General features: G+C 41.5%; 1 protein-coding gene across 1 annotated transcript in view; it reads left to right on the top strand.

Annotated features, from left to right (window-relative positions):
* LOC135522139 (protein O-linked-mannose beta-1,4-N-acetylglucosaminyltransferase 2-like) overlaps nucleotides 1-13,932 on the top strand; it is a 39,705-nt gene that overhangs the window by 16,978 nt on the left and 8,795 nt on the right. The window contains exon 2 of the mRNA XM_064948139.1: nucleotides 13,657-13,716. The gene's annotated coding sequence lies outside the window, so the exon portion shown is untranslated. The remainder of the gene's footprint in view (nucleotides 1-13,656; nucleotides 13,717-13,932) is intronic.

The following is a 13,932-nucleotide window of genomic DNA, read 5'->3' as shown; positions in this document are numbered from 1 at the left end:
CCTTAGTTTTGTTGACGTTGAGTGTGAGGTTATTTTCCTGACACCACACTCCGAAAGCCCTCACCTCCTCCCTGTAGGCCGTCTCGTCGTTGTTGGTAATCAAGCCTACCACTGTTCACATAACAACAGAGTGCAGCACACGACTGAAGAGAGAAGAGACAACCAATGTGCTAGTTACAGCATCAGTGTGCACTCTAGAAAGACCGCTGAGAGTGGAATGGCAGTGTGCCAGTTAATTTACAGCAGGGTGTCCCTGGCCTTGAACATAACGAAGAGGTAGGTGAGAAACCTGACCACAAAGGTGGGGGTGAGGAAGCGTACTTCATGAGCTGTAACCCAAGAAATGACTGGCATTTGGAAAGTTTGAGATGAGGGAGAAAGTGTGGTGGAACAAGTAATGGTAACTACTTAAAAACGCTATCTTGCTAGATGGATCAAATTCTCCGTTAGCTGGCCAGAGAAATGTTGAGCAACATTAGCCAACAAATAATTTAGTTTATGGTGTGAAAATTAACTAGCTAATAAAGTCAGACCGCTAACGTTACAACATCAGATAAGCTAACATTAGTAACCTATACCAATTCGCTATGGAATTGTAGCGACCCTCACGGACAGCTGTGTGTTATGTGTTAGGCTATTGGTCGGTTGTGTTGTAGTGTATTTACCAGTACCCAGTGTTCGCGGGGTCTGACATGCCAATCGACCTGCTATCTGCCAACCACAGGAATGCCTCAAATGTTCTGATGCTGGGCATCCTGGTGGTTGGCGGAGTGGCGTGGATGGAGCATTGGGTTTTAAGACCGGGTTTAGCCATTGTTCTCTTTCTTACGTCTGGCCGTCACAAGAGAAGGTCACTGTTGTTTTATAGGGTATCCTTCATTTATTTGGCATGGGCTACGGCCAAACAGTAGCCTGTCTGAAGTTGGGTTAATAAACCGTAAATTCGGAAACTCAGTTCTCTGTCTAGACCCTTGTTCCTTTATGATCAGGTCATTACAGTATTAACTGGCGTACGACTCCTTGTGCAGAAAAGCTTGCGTGAACGCACTCAAAAAAATAATTATTTAATTATCAGACAAAGTGGATGATGCTACCTCTAGAAATATTACTGCCTATACAAATTCGTACTCCTAAAAATGTGCCTTTTTCAGAAGTGAACAAGCAATTACCCAGTTAGTCTTTCTCAGTATTGTCCACCTCCCCACATAAGTGGCACAATTGGCTCAGGTCATCTAGCAAAACATAATGTCAAGTAGTCTATGCATCTTTACATGTATTTTTCTGAGAAAACAGCGAACAAGGGAATAGTGTAGGTTTCTTGTAACATAATTATTTAAATACATGTGTTTTAGTGGCAGTCTAGTCAGAGGTTGGATCACAGATAACCTTGAAAGATCCATATAAATGTTTTATTTTTATCTACAATTATATTAAACTAGAAATTGAACATACCGGTGTTTTGGAGAAGAGTGACTGCTATTTCTTCTTTTATGATAACATCTTTTCTTCATATTTTAAAAGACAATCGACTCCTTCAGAACACATTCCGCAAACTGGGGAAAAAATTTGATGGGCATTTCAGTTTTCCTCAACAAAATTATGCTACACTTAGAATTCTAATTCGCAAGTATACAACGACACAGCTATAATATAATTTGACAGTTCTGTTTAGCCTTTTAGTCAGTATACTTTCAGCAGGTTAATTGTACATTACTTATACTCTCATACTTACTTTCAAGGCAAAGACACCACAAGATGTAACATCTTGTTAGCATGAGTGAGGAAGGGTATCACACGCCCACCTGGAGATATTACACCCCTTCTCTCTCAGGAATGGTCTGAACATACACTGCTCAAAAAAATAAAGGGAACACTTAAACAACACAATGTAACTCCAAGTCAATCACACCTGTGAAATCAAACTGTCCACTTAGGAAGCAACACTGATTGACAAATTTCACATGCTATTGTGCAAATGGAAGTGACGACCGGGGGAAATTATAGGCAATTAGCAAGACACCCCCAATAAAGGAGTGGTTCTGCAGGTGGTGACCACAGACCACTTCTCAGTTCCTATGCTTCCTGGCTGATGTTTTGGTCACTTTTGAATGCTGGCGGTGAATTTAACTCTAGTGGTAGCATGAGACAGAGTCTACAACCCACACAAGTGGCTCAGGTAGTGCAGCTCATCCAGGATGGAACATCAATGCGAGCTGTGGCAAGAAGGTTTGCTGTGTCTGTCAGCGTAGTGTCCAGAGCATGGAGGCGCTACCAGGAGACAGGCCAGTACATCAGGAGACGTGGAGGAGGCCGTAGGAGGGCAACAACCCAGCAGCAGGACCGCTACCTCCACCTTCGTGCAAGGAGGAGCAGGAGGAGCACTGCCAGAGGCCTGCAAAATGACTTCCAGCAGGCCACAAATGTGCATGTGTCTGCTCAAACAGACTCCATGAGGGTGGTATGAGGGCCCGACGTCCACAGGTGGGGGTTGTGCTTACAGCCCAACACCGTGCAGGACATTTGGCATTTGCCAGAGAACACCAAGATTAGCAAATTCGCCACTGGCGCCCTGTGCTCTTCACAGATGAAAGCAGGTTCACACTGAGCACATGTGACAGACGTGACAGAGTCTGGAGACGTCGTGGAGAACGTTCTGCTGCCTGCAACATCCTCCAGAATGACCGGTTTGGCGGTGGGTCAGTCATGGTGTGGGGTGGCATTTCTTTGGGGGGTCCGCATAGCCCTCCATGTGCTCGCCAGAGGTAGCCTGACTGCCATTAGGTACCGAGATGAGATCCTTAGACCCCTTGTGAGACCATATACTGGTGCGGTTGGCCCTGGGTTCCTCCTAATGCAAGACTATGCTAGACCTCATGTGGCTGGAGTGTGTCAGCAGTTCCTGCAAGAGGAAGGCATTGATGTTATGGACTGCCCCGCCCGTTCCCCAGACCTGAATCCAATTGAGCACATCTGGGACATCATGTCTCGCTCCATTCACCAACGCCACGTTGCACCACAGACTGTCCAGGAGTTGGAGGATACTTTAGTCCAGGTCTGGGAGGAGATCCCTCAGGAGACCATCCACCACCTCATCAGGAGCATGCCCAGGCATTGTAGGGAGGTCATACAGGCACGTGGAGGCCACACACACACACACTACTGAGCCTCATTTTGACTTGTTTTAAGGACATTACTTCAAAGTTGGATCAGCCTGTAGTGTGGTTTTCCACTTTAATTTTGTGTGACTCCAAATCCAGACCTCCATGGGTTGATAAATTTGATTTCCATTGATCATTTTTGTGTGATTTTGTTGTCAGCACATTCAACTATGTAAAGAAAAAAGTACTTAAGAAGAATATTTAATTCATTCAGATCTAGGATGTTATTTTAGTGTTCCCTTTATTTTTTTTGAGCAGTGTATATGTTAATAGATGTACAGCATTTTGGAACACTTTATTGATTACAATGTAGAGATTAATAACAGAGGGGAATCTGAGAAGGCAGGGATTCCAGCAAGGTGTGAGTTGAAGTAGTCAAATCTGGAGCTGACAAGGGCTGGAATGTAAATGACGTGATAATGATTATCTAACATCTGAGAACGGGCAGGCATTCCCACGGATGAAGAGCATCTCCGTCTTCCTGATTTATGTGCTGTCATCCAGGTGGAAATGTCACCTGTATTTCTGATAGGAAAAGAGATAAGGGATAAGTTGAGTGTCCTGTGCATATGTATATGTACTGTGCATGTGTGTGTATATCTTGATATATATATATTATATATACATTTTTTTTTCTATTATCATTATTGTGTTTGAGGGGTGGGCGGAGGTTGATGGGGATGGTGGAGGTGCTGGGGGTGTCCTATTGAGGGCTAAGGGACCTATTGGGGAGAGGATTCTTCATGGAGGCACATTGTCATAGTTTTGTTATATTATTATACATTTATACTTTTTATTATTTTTTATTATAACAGTTGACTGTGATTATGGATATGCATTCATGTTGACTTATATATTTGAACTATATTTGAACTTTTTTGCGCAGAGTACAAATTGTATTATTATTATTATTATTATTTTATTATTACTACTGTACCAACATTCTTATTCTTAAAAACTAAAACAGAAAAAGTTTAAAACAATGTAGGAAAATCCATAAGAGGGAAATGCATGATGGGATGGGGGATTGAGGGATGGGTAGAGAGAACAGTAGATGGCCCTGAAAACTATTATTGCTGAAATAACCACTTCCTTTTGTGACTAGAGTCTAATAATTCCTGTGGCACACATCAGAGGGCATGATAGGTCACACAAAAAAGGATTCTGAAGTGTCCCAGGCCTTGCAGTCCCAATTAATAATTAATGTATGTGTGTTATATTAAACATAGGAGGGAGTAAAATGTAGGCAAGAAATAAAAATTTCAGAACAACTACTAGTCAAATAAGACATGGGAGAGATGACAAATTTTGGCAGTGATTTATTTATAGACTAACACACTTGAAACAAATAGCCAAACTGAAAACTGCAGGCATTACGAGTGCCTCCCCCGCGATCAAACTGACATAAAAAATGAAATGAAACACAGCCGAACGTGATCAGAAATCTCAACTAGCAAGCAAGTCACAGCAATGAAGAATTGAGTGTGTGCGTGTTCATGTGAAGGGGGGCTTTTCTGCACACTGTTCCTCAAGTTATAACGCGTTAGTTGCTTACTGGACCCTGGCAAAGCTAACGAACTAACTACTATCTGTGAACTAATGTTTTCCCTCTACAATATGTGGTTTTCAGAATGAGAGAATTAGGTGAAACTGAGGAGTTGCTTGTTAAACAAGTGGATTCAGGGATCAAGTGTAGCTGGAGCTGGGCCTGGTTTAAACTGGATGCCTCTATAGAGGTGAAAGGAACACCACACACTTTTCCTATTTCTCGCTTCGTCAATACAGTGGATAAAAAGGGTGACTCTCTGCCTGAAAGAGCTCAATTATGCCAACAAAGGGTATTATGCTCTGATGGCATATTGTAGAACAGATGTCCACAGGCAGAAAGTGTAAAATGTAATCATGTGCAGTGTAGCCCAAAGATATTGCTTTTGTTGTGATGAAGTTGACAGTAACACGTGTGTGTGTGTGTGTGAGTGAGTGAGGGGGATTGTTACTTGTTTTACTCAGTGAACATTATCTTTGCACACATGTAGCCTTGTGCACTTGATCGATCTCTACTATAGTGAGCAATTATTTTGAGCAAAAATAGAATGCCTGTTTGTTTCATTCTAGTTCTACTTTAAGATGTTGTTTTCCCAAGTGCAATATTTAGATGTGTGTGTGTGTGGTCACAAGCCTTCTATTATAAAGGCTGTCATGGCTAACTGCAATATTAGTGTATTGTTTTTTTTCTCAAGACTTGAGTGTCATTGCAGTAAAGTCTAGGCAACAAATAACATTGGATTGCTTTCTTTACATTTTTTTGCTGTGAGTTAGGTTCACATTAACCACTTTTTATTTTACACACACAGAATGATCATGTAGGTCATATTCTTTTGTTGTTTAATTAGTTAAAATCTGCATTTCCCCCTAGCAGTGCAAAAAAAAAAGAAGCCTTTTATGGCCCTCACCCGATTGCATCCCTGCTCTGTAGGGAGAACACTGGAGAGCTGAGCAGTGGAGTTTGATTCACATTTTCGCTCACAAAAACGTTCAATCTCAAGCCTAAAACCTCAACGGCTCGGTGCAGTGTTAGCTGAAGATGGTGCCATGGAATTGCCTGCTAATTTATCACAGAGGCAGGCTGACCTTTGGAATGCCCTTCAGTACTTGGCACAGTGGAATTGCAATAGGCCCTGCACGCATCCCTGTGGGCCGCCTGTGTGCATCGAGGAGAATTAACACTCACCACTGGCACTGGAACCATTGCCCTTGTCCTCATGGATTGGAGGGAAATGCTGCTTTAGGTCTTCATGCTGTGACATTTAAGCAGCAGAAAAATGCATTGAGCACTATTAACCTATTAGTAAAATGAAGTGGTATTGTCTGAATGGCATACCAACTTGTAGGAATTCGTTAAATGGGTAGGCTAAAAGGGAAAGCCGAGGGATTTGGGAAAGCTGAGGGGTTTGTGCTATCTGCCTATACAGGTACATTTAAAATCTTAGAAGTAATTTCTGGACCTAAATCCCATGTAGGGGGCTTGGTCAAACTTCAGAAGAACCATGTAGGTAAATTAATTTGTTTAGGGACAGCCAGAGGTCGCTTCCCAAATGGCACCCTATTCCCTTTGTAGTGCACTACTTCTGATCAGGTCACATCAAAAGTAGTGCACTGTAAAGGGGATAGAGTGCCATTTGGGACAACCTTGTCCTCCTGATGACACCCAGGTCATGAAGCTTATAGGTCCAACTGTCAAGGTCACCAGCGGTGTCTAATTATGGGCTTTGGCCCCCTGTCAGTACAATATGGATCAGTGGGCAAAGGTGAGTTAACCAAACCTGTCTCCTCTGCCAGTGCCCTTGGCGAATGACGATCCAAGTCAAACATGTGGGGAGAGGAGAAAAAAGGAGGCCCAGGTATAGATGGGATTCACTTAGTTTAACTTCAAATGTAGTGCAGTTCACATATGAGTATTATGAGTACCAATACGTCTGCATTGCTATCATATTGTATCTATAGATGGAGATAAGGGCTTCCCCAAGACTTTTATCACCTGAATTAGTATCATGCTCTTTGGTAAACTAAATCTCAAGTCGTAATGAAAACAAGTGGAAAAAACTCTTGTGTAACTGATCTTTTTCCTGTAACTTAGCTAAAACTGCAGGGTATTACCACAAAGACTGAGCCTACTACTACCACTGACATATTGTAGCCTAGGTATTTAGATGTCAAAATAGCCTGAGGACTTTTTAGCCTGTCTCTATTGCAGCATATGAGAGCAGATATGGAAAGAGAGAATGAGAGCAGCAAGAGCGAGAGTGAAAGAGAGAGCAGGGAGGCAGAGATGGAGCCATTATGTCTTTGTTCAATCCAGCTTCTTCCTCCAGGGCCCTTGGTTTGGCTGGCTGTTGGAGGAGAGAGAGTCCGGGGCTTTAGGAGAGTGTTAGGCTGGCTGTGTCCAATGAGCCCTGGTCAAAAGTATTGCACTAAATAGAAAATAGGGTGCCATTTGGGATTTAGACAGTCAGGCCAGAGATACTGGAGTTCATTATGAGCTCAGTCTGGAGAGGAGAGAGACAGGAAGACCGTGGGGGGATGGCTACTCTCTGGGGATGCTAGTGGCAAAGGAGGATTCTCAAGGAGTTTTTAGGATAGAGCGATTTGACCCAAGGAAAAAATGAAGTAATCAGAGGTGCATGTGTGTCTGTGCAAATATGTGTTGGAAGTGGCAATGACCGTTCATTATGTTTGATATCTGCTGTATGAATCGTGTGCTCCATAATGTCTGCTGCTCAAAGCATTAGAGGCATTGAGGTAGGGCTAAAGTTATTTTACTTAACCTGGGATTGAAGGACAGATGGGCTTGGCTGCAAGGTAGGCTTGGGTGGTGTCCAGATTGTCCTACCATCAAACCAACCTTGTGCCATCCTGGGATATTCGGTAATACCTGCACCGGACACAAGGGGCGCTATTTTCAAACCCCACTGAGCCTCTAATCCCAAGGTTAGCGATGCTAACATGTACATGGAAAATACCATAGATTCCTAGTCAAATGCAAACTAGCGCATGCAATTATTTTATACAGTCTCTGATAAACTGTTTGCAGGACAGATATCACAGCTCATAAAGTTTATAAAAGTAACAAAAAAATGCTACTCACGGTTTTCTGCATGCACAAAATGAATATTAGACGGCATGGTAGGTTTATTTATCAAAATAGTTTAACATGCTTTTTTGTATTAATCACTGATCTGGCTTTCAAAGCTAAATATGAAAATGCCCTTTTTGTTACAAATTTAACCAGAATAGTGTACAATGCACATCCGCTAATAATAACCAATTTCTGGTAGCAGGCATTATAGAAAATTAATACTGGTTTCATAAAAAATCTCTCAAGCACAAGCCTACGTGCTAGTGAGTAGCCAGTGAATCTTTATATTTAAAGTCAGCCAACTTGGATCTACAGTGCATTCAGAAAGTATTCAGACCCCTTGATCTTTTCCACATTTTGTTACGTTACCGCCTTATTCCAAAATGGATTTAAAAATAAATAATTCCTCATTAATCTACACACAATAATACCCCAAAATGACATGGGAAAAAATGTTTTTTGAAATAAAATAAACTGAAATATGACTTTTCCATACACTACCGTTCAAAGTTTGGAGTCACTTAGAAATGTCCTTGTTTTTGAAAGAAAAGCTAAACATTTTATCCATTAAAATAACTTAAAATTGATCAGAAATACAGTGTAGACATTGTTAATGTTGAAAATGACTATTGTAGCTGGAAACGGCAGATTTTTTTTGTAATGGAATATCTACAGTTGAAGTCGGAAGTTTACATACACTTAGGTTGGAGTCATTAAAACTCCCTTTTCAACCACTCCACAAATTTCTTGTTAACAAACTATAGTTTTGGCAAGTCGGTTAGGACATCAACTTTGTGCATGACACAAGTCATTTTTCCAACAATTGTTTACAGACAGATTATTTCACTTAAAATTCGATGTATCACAATTCCAGTGGGTCAGAAGTAGAGGTCGACCAATTAATCGGAATGGCCAATTAATTAGGGCCGATTTCAGAATTTCATAACAATCGGTAATCGGCATTTTTGGACACCGATTGTGGACTATTTTTTTTACCTTAACCTATTTAGGCAACTCAGTTAAGAACATTCTTATTTTCAATGACTGCCTAGGAACGGTGGGTTAACTGCCTTGTTCAGGGGCAGAACGACAGATTTTTACCTTGTCGGCTCGAGGAATCGATCTTGCAACCTTCCGGTTACTAGTCCAACGCTCTAACCACCTGCCTTACATTGCACTCCACGAGGAGCCTGCGTGACAGGCTGACTACCTGTTAGGCGAGTACAGCAAGGGGCCTAGGTAAGTTGCTAGCTAGCATTAAACTTATCTAATAAAAACAATCAACCTTAACAGAATCACAAATTAACTACACCTGGTTGATATTACTAGATTATCTAGCTTGTCCTGCGTTGCATATAATCAATGCGGTGCCTGTTAATTTATCATCGAATCACAGCCTACTTCTCCAAACAGGTGATGATTTAACCAGCGCATTCGCGAAAAAGCACTGTCGTTACACCAATGTGTACCTAACCATAAACATCAATGCCTTTCTTTAAAATCAATACACAAGTATATATTTTTAAACCTGCATATTTAGTTAATATTGCCTGCTAACATGACTTTCTTTTAACAAGGGAAATTGTGTCACTTCTCTAGCGTTCCGTGCAAGCAGTCAGGGTATATGCAGCAGTTTGTGCTGCCAGGCTTGTTGTGAACTGTGTGAAGTCCATTTATTCCTAACAAGGACCGTAATTAATTTGCCAGAATTGTACATAATTATGACGTAACATTGAAGGTTGTACAATGTAACAGCAATATTTAGACTTGGGGATGCCACCGGTTAGAAAATACGGAATGGTTCTGTATTTCACTGAAAGAATAAACGTTTTGTTTTTCGAAATAATAGTTTCCGGATTTGACCATATTAATGACCAAAGGCTCGTATTTCTGTGTTTATTATATTATAATTAAGTCTATGATTTGATATTTGATAGAGCCGTCTGACTGAGTGGTGGTATTCATTCAAACAGCACTTTCGTGCGTTTGCCAGCAGCTCTTCATTGTGCTTCAAGCATTGAGCTGTTTATGACTTCAAGCCTATCAACTCCCGGGATTAGGCTGGTGTAACCGATGTGAAATGGCTAGCTAGTTAGCGGGGTGCACGCTAATAGCGCTTCGATCCGTGACAGCACTCCCTCTGAGACCTTGAAGTAGATGTTCCCCTTGCTCAGCAAGGGCCGCAGCATTTGTGGAGCAATGGATAACGGTGCTTGGAGGGTGGCTGTTTTCGTTGTGTTCCTGGTTCGAGCTCAGCTGGGGGCGAGGAGAGGGATGGAAGATATACTGTTATACTGGCAATACTAAAGTGCCTATAAGCACATCCAATAGTCAAAGGTATATGAAATACAAACGGTATAGAGATAAATAGTCCTATAATTCCTATAATAACTACAACCAAAAACTTCTTATCTGGGAATATTGAAGACTCGTGTTAAATGGAACCACCAGCTTTCATATGTTCTCATGTTCTGAGCAAGGAACTTAAACGTTAGCTTTTTTTAAAATATATTGCACATTTACTTTCTTCTCCAACACTTTGTTTTTGCATTATTTAAACCAAATTGAACATGTTTCATTATTTATTTGAGGCTAAATTTATTTTCTTGATGTATTATATTAAGTTAAAATAAAAGTGTTCATTCAGTATTGTTGTAATTGTCATTATTACAAATAAATAAATAAAAATATAAAATCTGCCGATTAATCGGTATCGGCTTTTTTGGTCCTCCCAATAATCGGTATCGGCGTTGAAAAATCATTATCGGTCGATCTCTAGTCAGAAGTTTACATGCACTAAGTTGACTGTGTCTTTAAACAGCTTGGACAATTCCAGAAAATTATGTCATGGCTTTAGAAGCTTCTGATAGGCTAATTGACATCATTTGAGTCAATTGGAGGTGTACCTATGGATGTATTTCAAGGCCTACCTTCAAACTCAGTGCTTCTTTGCTTGACATCATGGGAAAATCAAAAGAAATCAGCCAAGACCTCAGAAAAAATATTGTTAACCTCCACAAGTCTGGTTCATCCTTGGGAGCAATTTCCAAACTCCTGAAAATACCACGTTCATCTGTACAAACAATAGTACGCAAGTTTAAACACCATGGGACCACGCAGCCGGCATACCGCTCAGGAAGGAGACACGTTCTGTCTCCTAGAGATGAACATACTTTGTTGTGAAAAGTGCAAATCAATCCCAGAACAACAGCAAAGGACCCTGTGAAGATGCTGGAGGAAACATGTACAAAAGTATCTATATCCACAGTAAAACGAGTCCTATGTCAACCGAATCTGAAAGGCCGCTCTGCAAGGAAGAAGCCACTGCTCCAAAACCAGCATCAAAAATCCAGACTATGGTTTGCAACTGCACATTGGGACAAATATCATACTTTTTGGAGAAATGTCCTCTGGTCTGATGAAACAAAAATGGAACCGTTTGGCCATAATGACCATCATTATGTTTGGAGGAAAACACCATCCCAATCGTGAAGCACGGGGGTGGCATCATCATGTTGTGGGGGTGCTTTACTGCAGGAGGGTCTGGTGCACTTCACAAAATAGATAGTTTTCCTCCCTCATGATGCTATGTGGATATATTGAAGCAACATCTTGAGACATCGGTCAGGAAGTTAATGCTTGGTCACAAATGGGTCTTTCAAATGGACAATGACCCCAAGCATACTTCCAAATTTGTGGCAAAATGGCTTAAGGACAACAGTCAAGGTATTGGAGTGGCCATCACAAAGCCCTGACTTCAATCCTATAGAAAATTTGTGGGCAGAACTGAAAAAGTGTGTGCGAGCAAGGAGGCCTACATCCTGACTGTTACACCTCTGTCAGGATGAATGGGCCAAAATTCACCCAACTTATTGTGGGAAGCTTGTGGAAGGCTACCTGAAACGTTTGACCCAAGTTAAACAATTTAAAGACAATGTTACCAAATACTAATTGAGTGTATGTAAACTTCTGACCCACTGGGAATGTGATGAAAGAAATAAAATATGAAATAAATTATTCTCTCTACTATTTTTCTGACATTTCACATTCTTAAAATAAAGTGGTCATCCTAACTGACCTAAGACAGGGAATTGTTACTAGGATTAAATTGTGAAATACTGAGTTTAAATGTATTTGGCTAAGGTGAATTTAAACTTCGGACTTCAACTGTACGTAGGGTACAGAGGTCCATTATCAGCAACCATCACTCCTGTGTTCCAATGGCACATTGTGTTGTCTAATCCAAGTGTATAATTTTAAAAAGCTAATTGAGCATTAGAAAACCCTTTTGCAATTGATAGCACAGCTAAAAACTTTTGTCCTGATTTAAAGCAGCAATAAAATCGCTCTCTCCACTGGCTTCCAGTTGAAGCTCGCATCCGCTACAAGACCATGGTGCTTGCCTACGGAGCTGTGAGGGGAACGGCACCGCAGTACCTCCAGGCTCTGATCAGGCCCTACACCCAAACAAGGGCACTGCTTTCATCCACCTCTGGCCTGCTCGCCTCCCTACCACTGAGGAAGTACAGTTCCCGCTCAGCCCAGTCAAAACTGTTCGCTGCTCTGGCCCCCCAATGGTGGAACAAACTCCCTCACGACGCCAGGACAGCGGAGTCAATCACCACCTTCCGGAGACACCTGAAACCCCACCTCTTCAAGGAATACCTAGGATAGGATAAAGTAATCCTTCTCACCCCCCCTTAATTGATTTAGATGCACTATTGTAAAGTGGCTGTTCCACTGGATGTCAGAAGGTGAATTCACCAATTTGTAAGTCGCTCTGGATAAGAGCGTCTGCTAAATGACTTAAATGTATGTAAATGTAAAACTGTCCTCCTTTAGACTAGTTGAGTATCTGGAGCATCAGCATTTGTGGGTTCGATTACAGGCTCAAAATGGCCAGAAACAAAGCATTTTCTTCTGAAACTCGTCAGTCTATTCATGTTCTGAGAAATTAAGGCTATTCCATGCGAGAAATTGCCAAGAAACTGAAGATCTTGTACAACGCTGTGTACTACTCCCTTCACAGAACAGCGCAAACTGGCTCTAACCAGAATAGAAAGAGGAGTGGGAGGCCCCGGTGCACAACTGAGCAAGAAGACAAGTATACTAGAGTGTCTAGTTTGAGAAACAGACGCCTCACAAGTCCTCAACTGGCAGCTTCATTAAATAGTACCCGCAAAACACCAGTCTCAACGTCAACAGTGAAGAGACGACTCCGGGATGCTGGCCTTCTAGGCAGAGTCCCGTGGCTATTACCAAATACTCTGGAATACGGCAAATACAGTATACCGACCAAGTCTACTGCAGACTGTCTGGCTCCAGGGAGAGGAATGAAGTGTATTTAGTGTCTGCAGCCCAAAGTTGAAGGTTAGGGAGATGGTCCGTAGATGCCAATGACTACGCTAACTCTCTTGACTCTTCTTTTTGATTATTGCTATGTTATGGTGATATAAAGCAGTGAACACCCTCGACTTTTTTATACTGGGATAATTATATTATTTTAATCTCAGCCGCTATTATGGAAAGTGATATTTATAGTATCTCAAGCAGAGGCTTGCCTATAGAAACATTTGTTCTTGTAGCATTTAACCTTTAGATGACTATTTACCCCCATAGTCTGGATGCAATTGCTTGGGATCCCAAATGGCAATGTATTCCCAAGATTGTGCACTACTTTTTACTGCAGCCCTATAGATCCTGGACTGATCAAAAGTAGTGCACTATATAGGGAATAGCATTTAGGATGCAGATAGTCTGTCTCACCACGTGACTCACTTGTTCTCTCAATATGCAGATTTGTGTAGTTTTAAGAGTAACTTTTCTTTTCCCCTTTCTCTCCTCACAATGTCATTCATCAAGACACAACCAGGAGGGGAGTGTGATTTGAGGTTCCTGGAAAGCCTGTGCTTATCCACCAAGGTAAACAAAGGATACGTCTCAAATGGCAGACTTTTCCCTAGCCTATACAGTGCACTACTTTTGATCAGAGCCATATGAGTCCTGGTCAAAAGTAGTGCACTTAAAATGAATACTTTGAGGTTTTGGCAATGAGGCCCTTTGTCTACTTCCCCAGAGTCAGATGAACTTGTGGATACCATTTGCATGTCTCTGTGTCCAGTTTGACGGAAGTTAAGA

Source organism: Oncorhynchus masou, chromosome 30 (genome assembly GCF_036934945.1).
Source record: "Oncorhynchus masou masou isolate Uvic2021 chromosome 30, UVic_Omas_1.1, whole genome shotgun sequence".
Lineage (NCBI taxonomy): Eukaryota > Metazoa > Chordata > Actinopteri > Salmoniformes > Salmonidae > Oncorhynchus > Oncorhynchus masou.
This window is presented reverse-complemented; position numbering and strand designations above follow the sequence as displayed.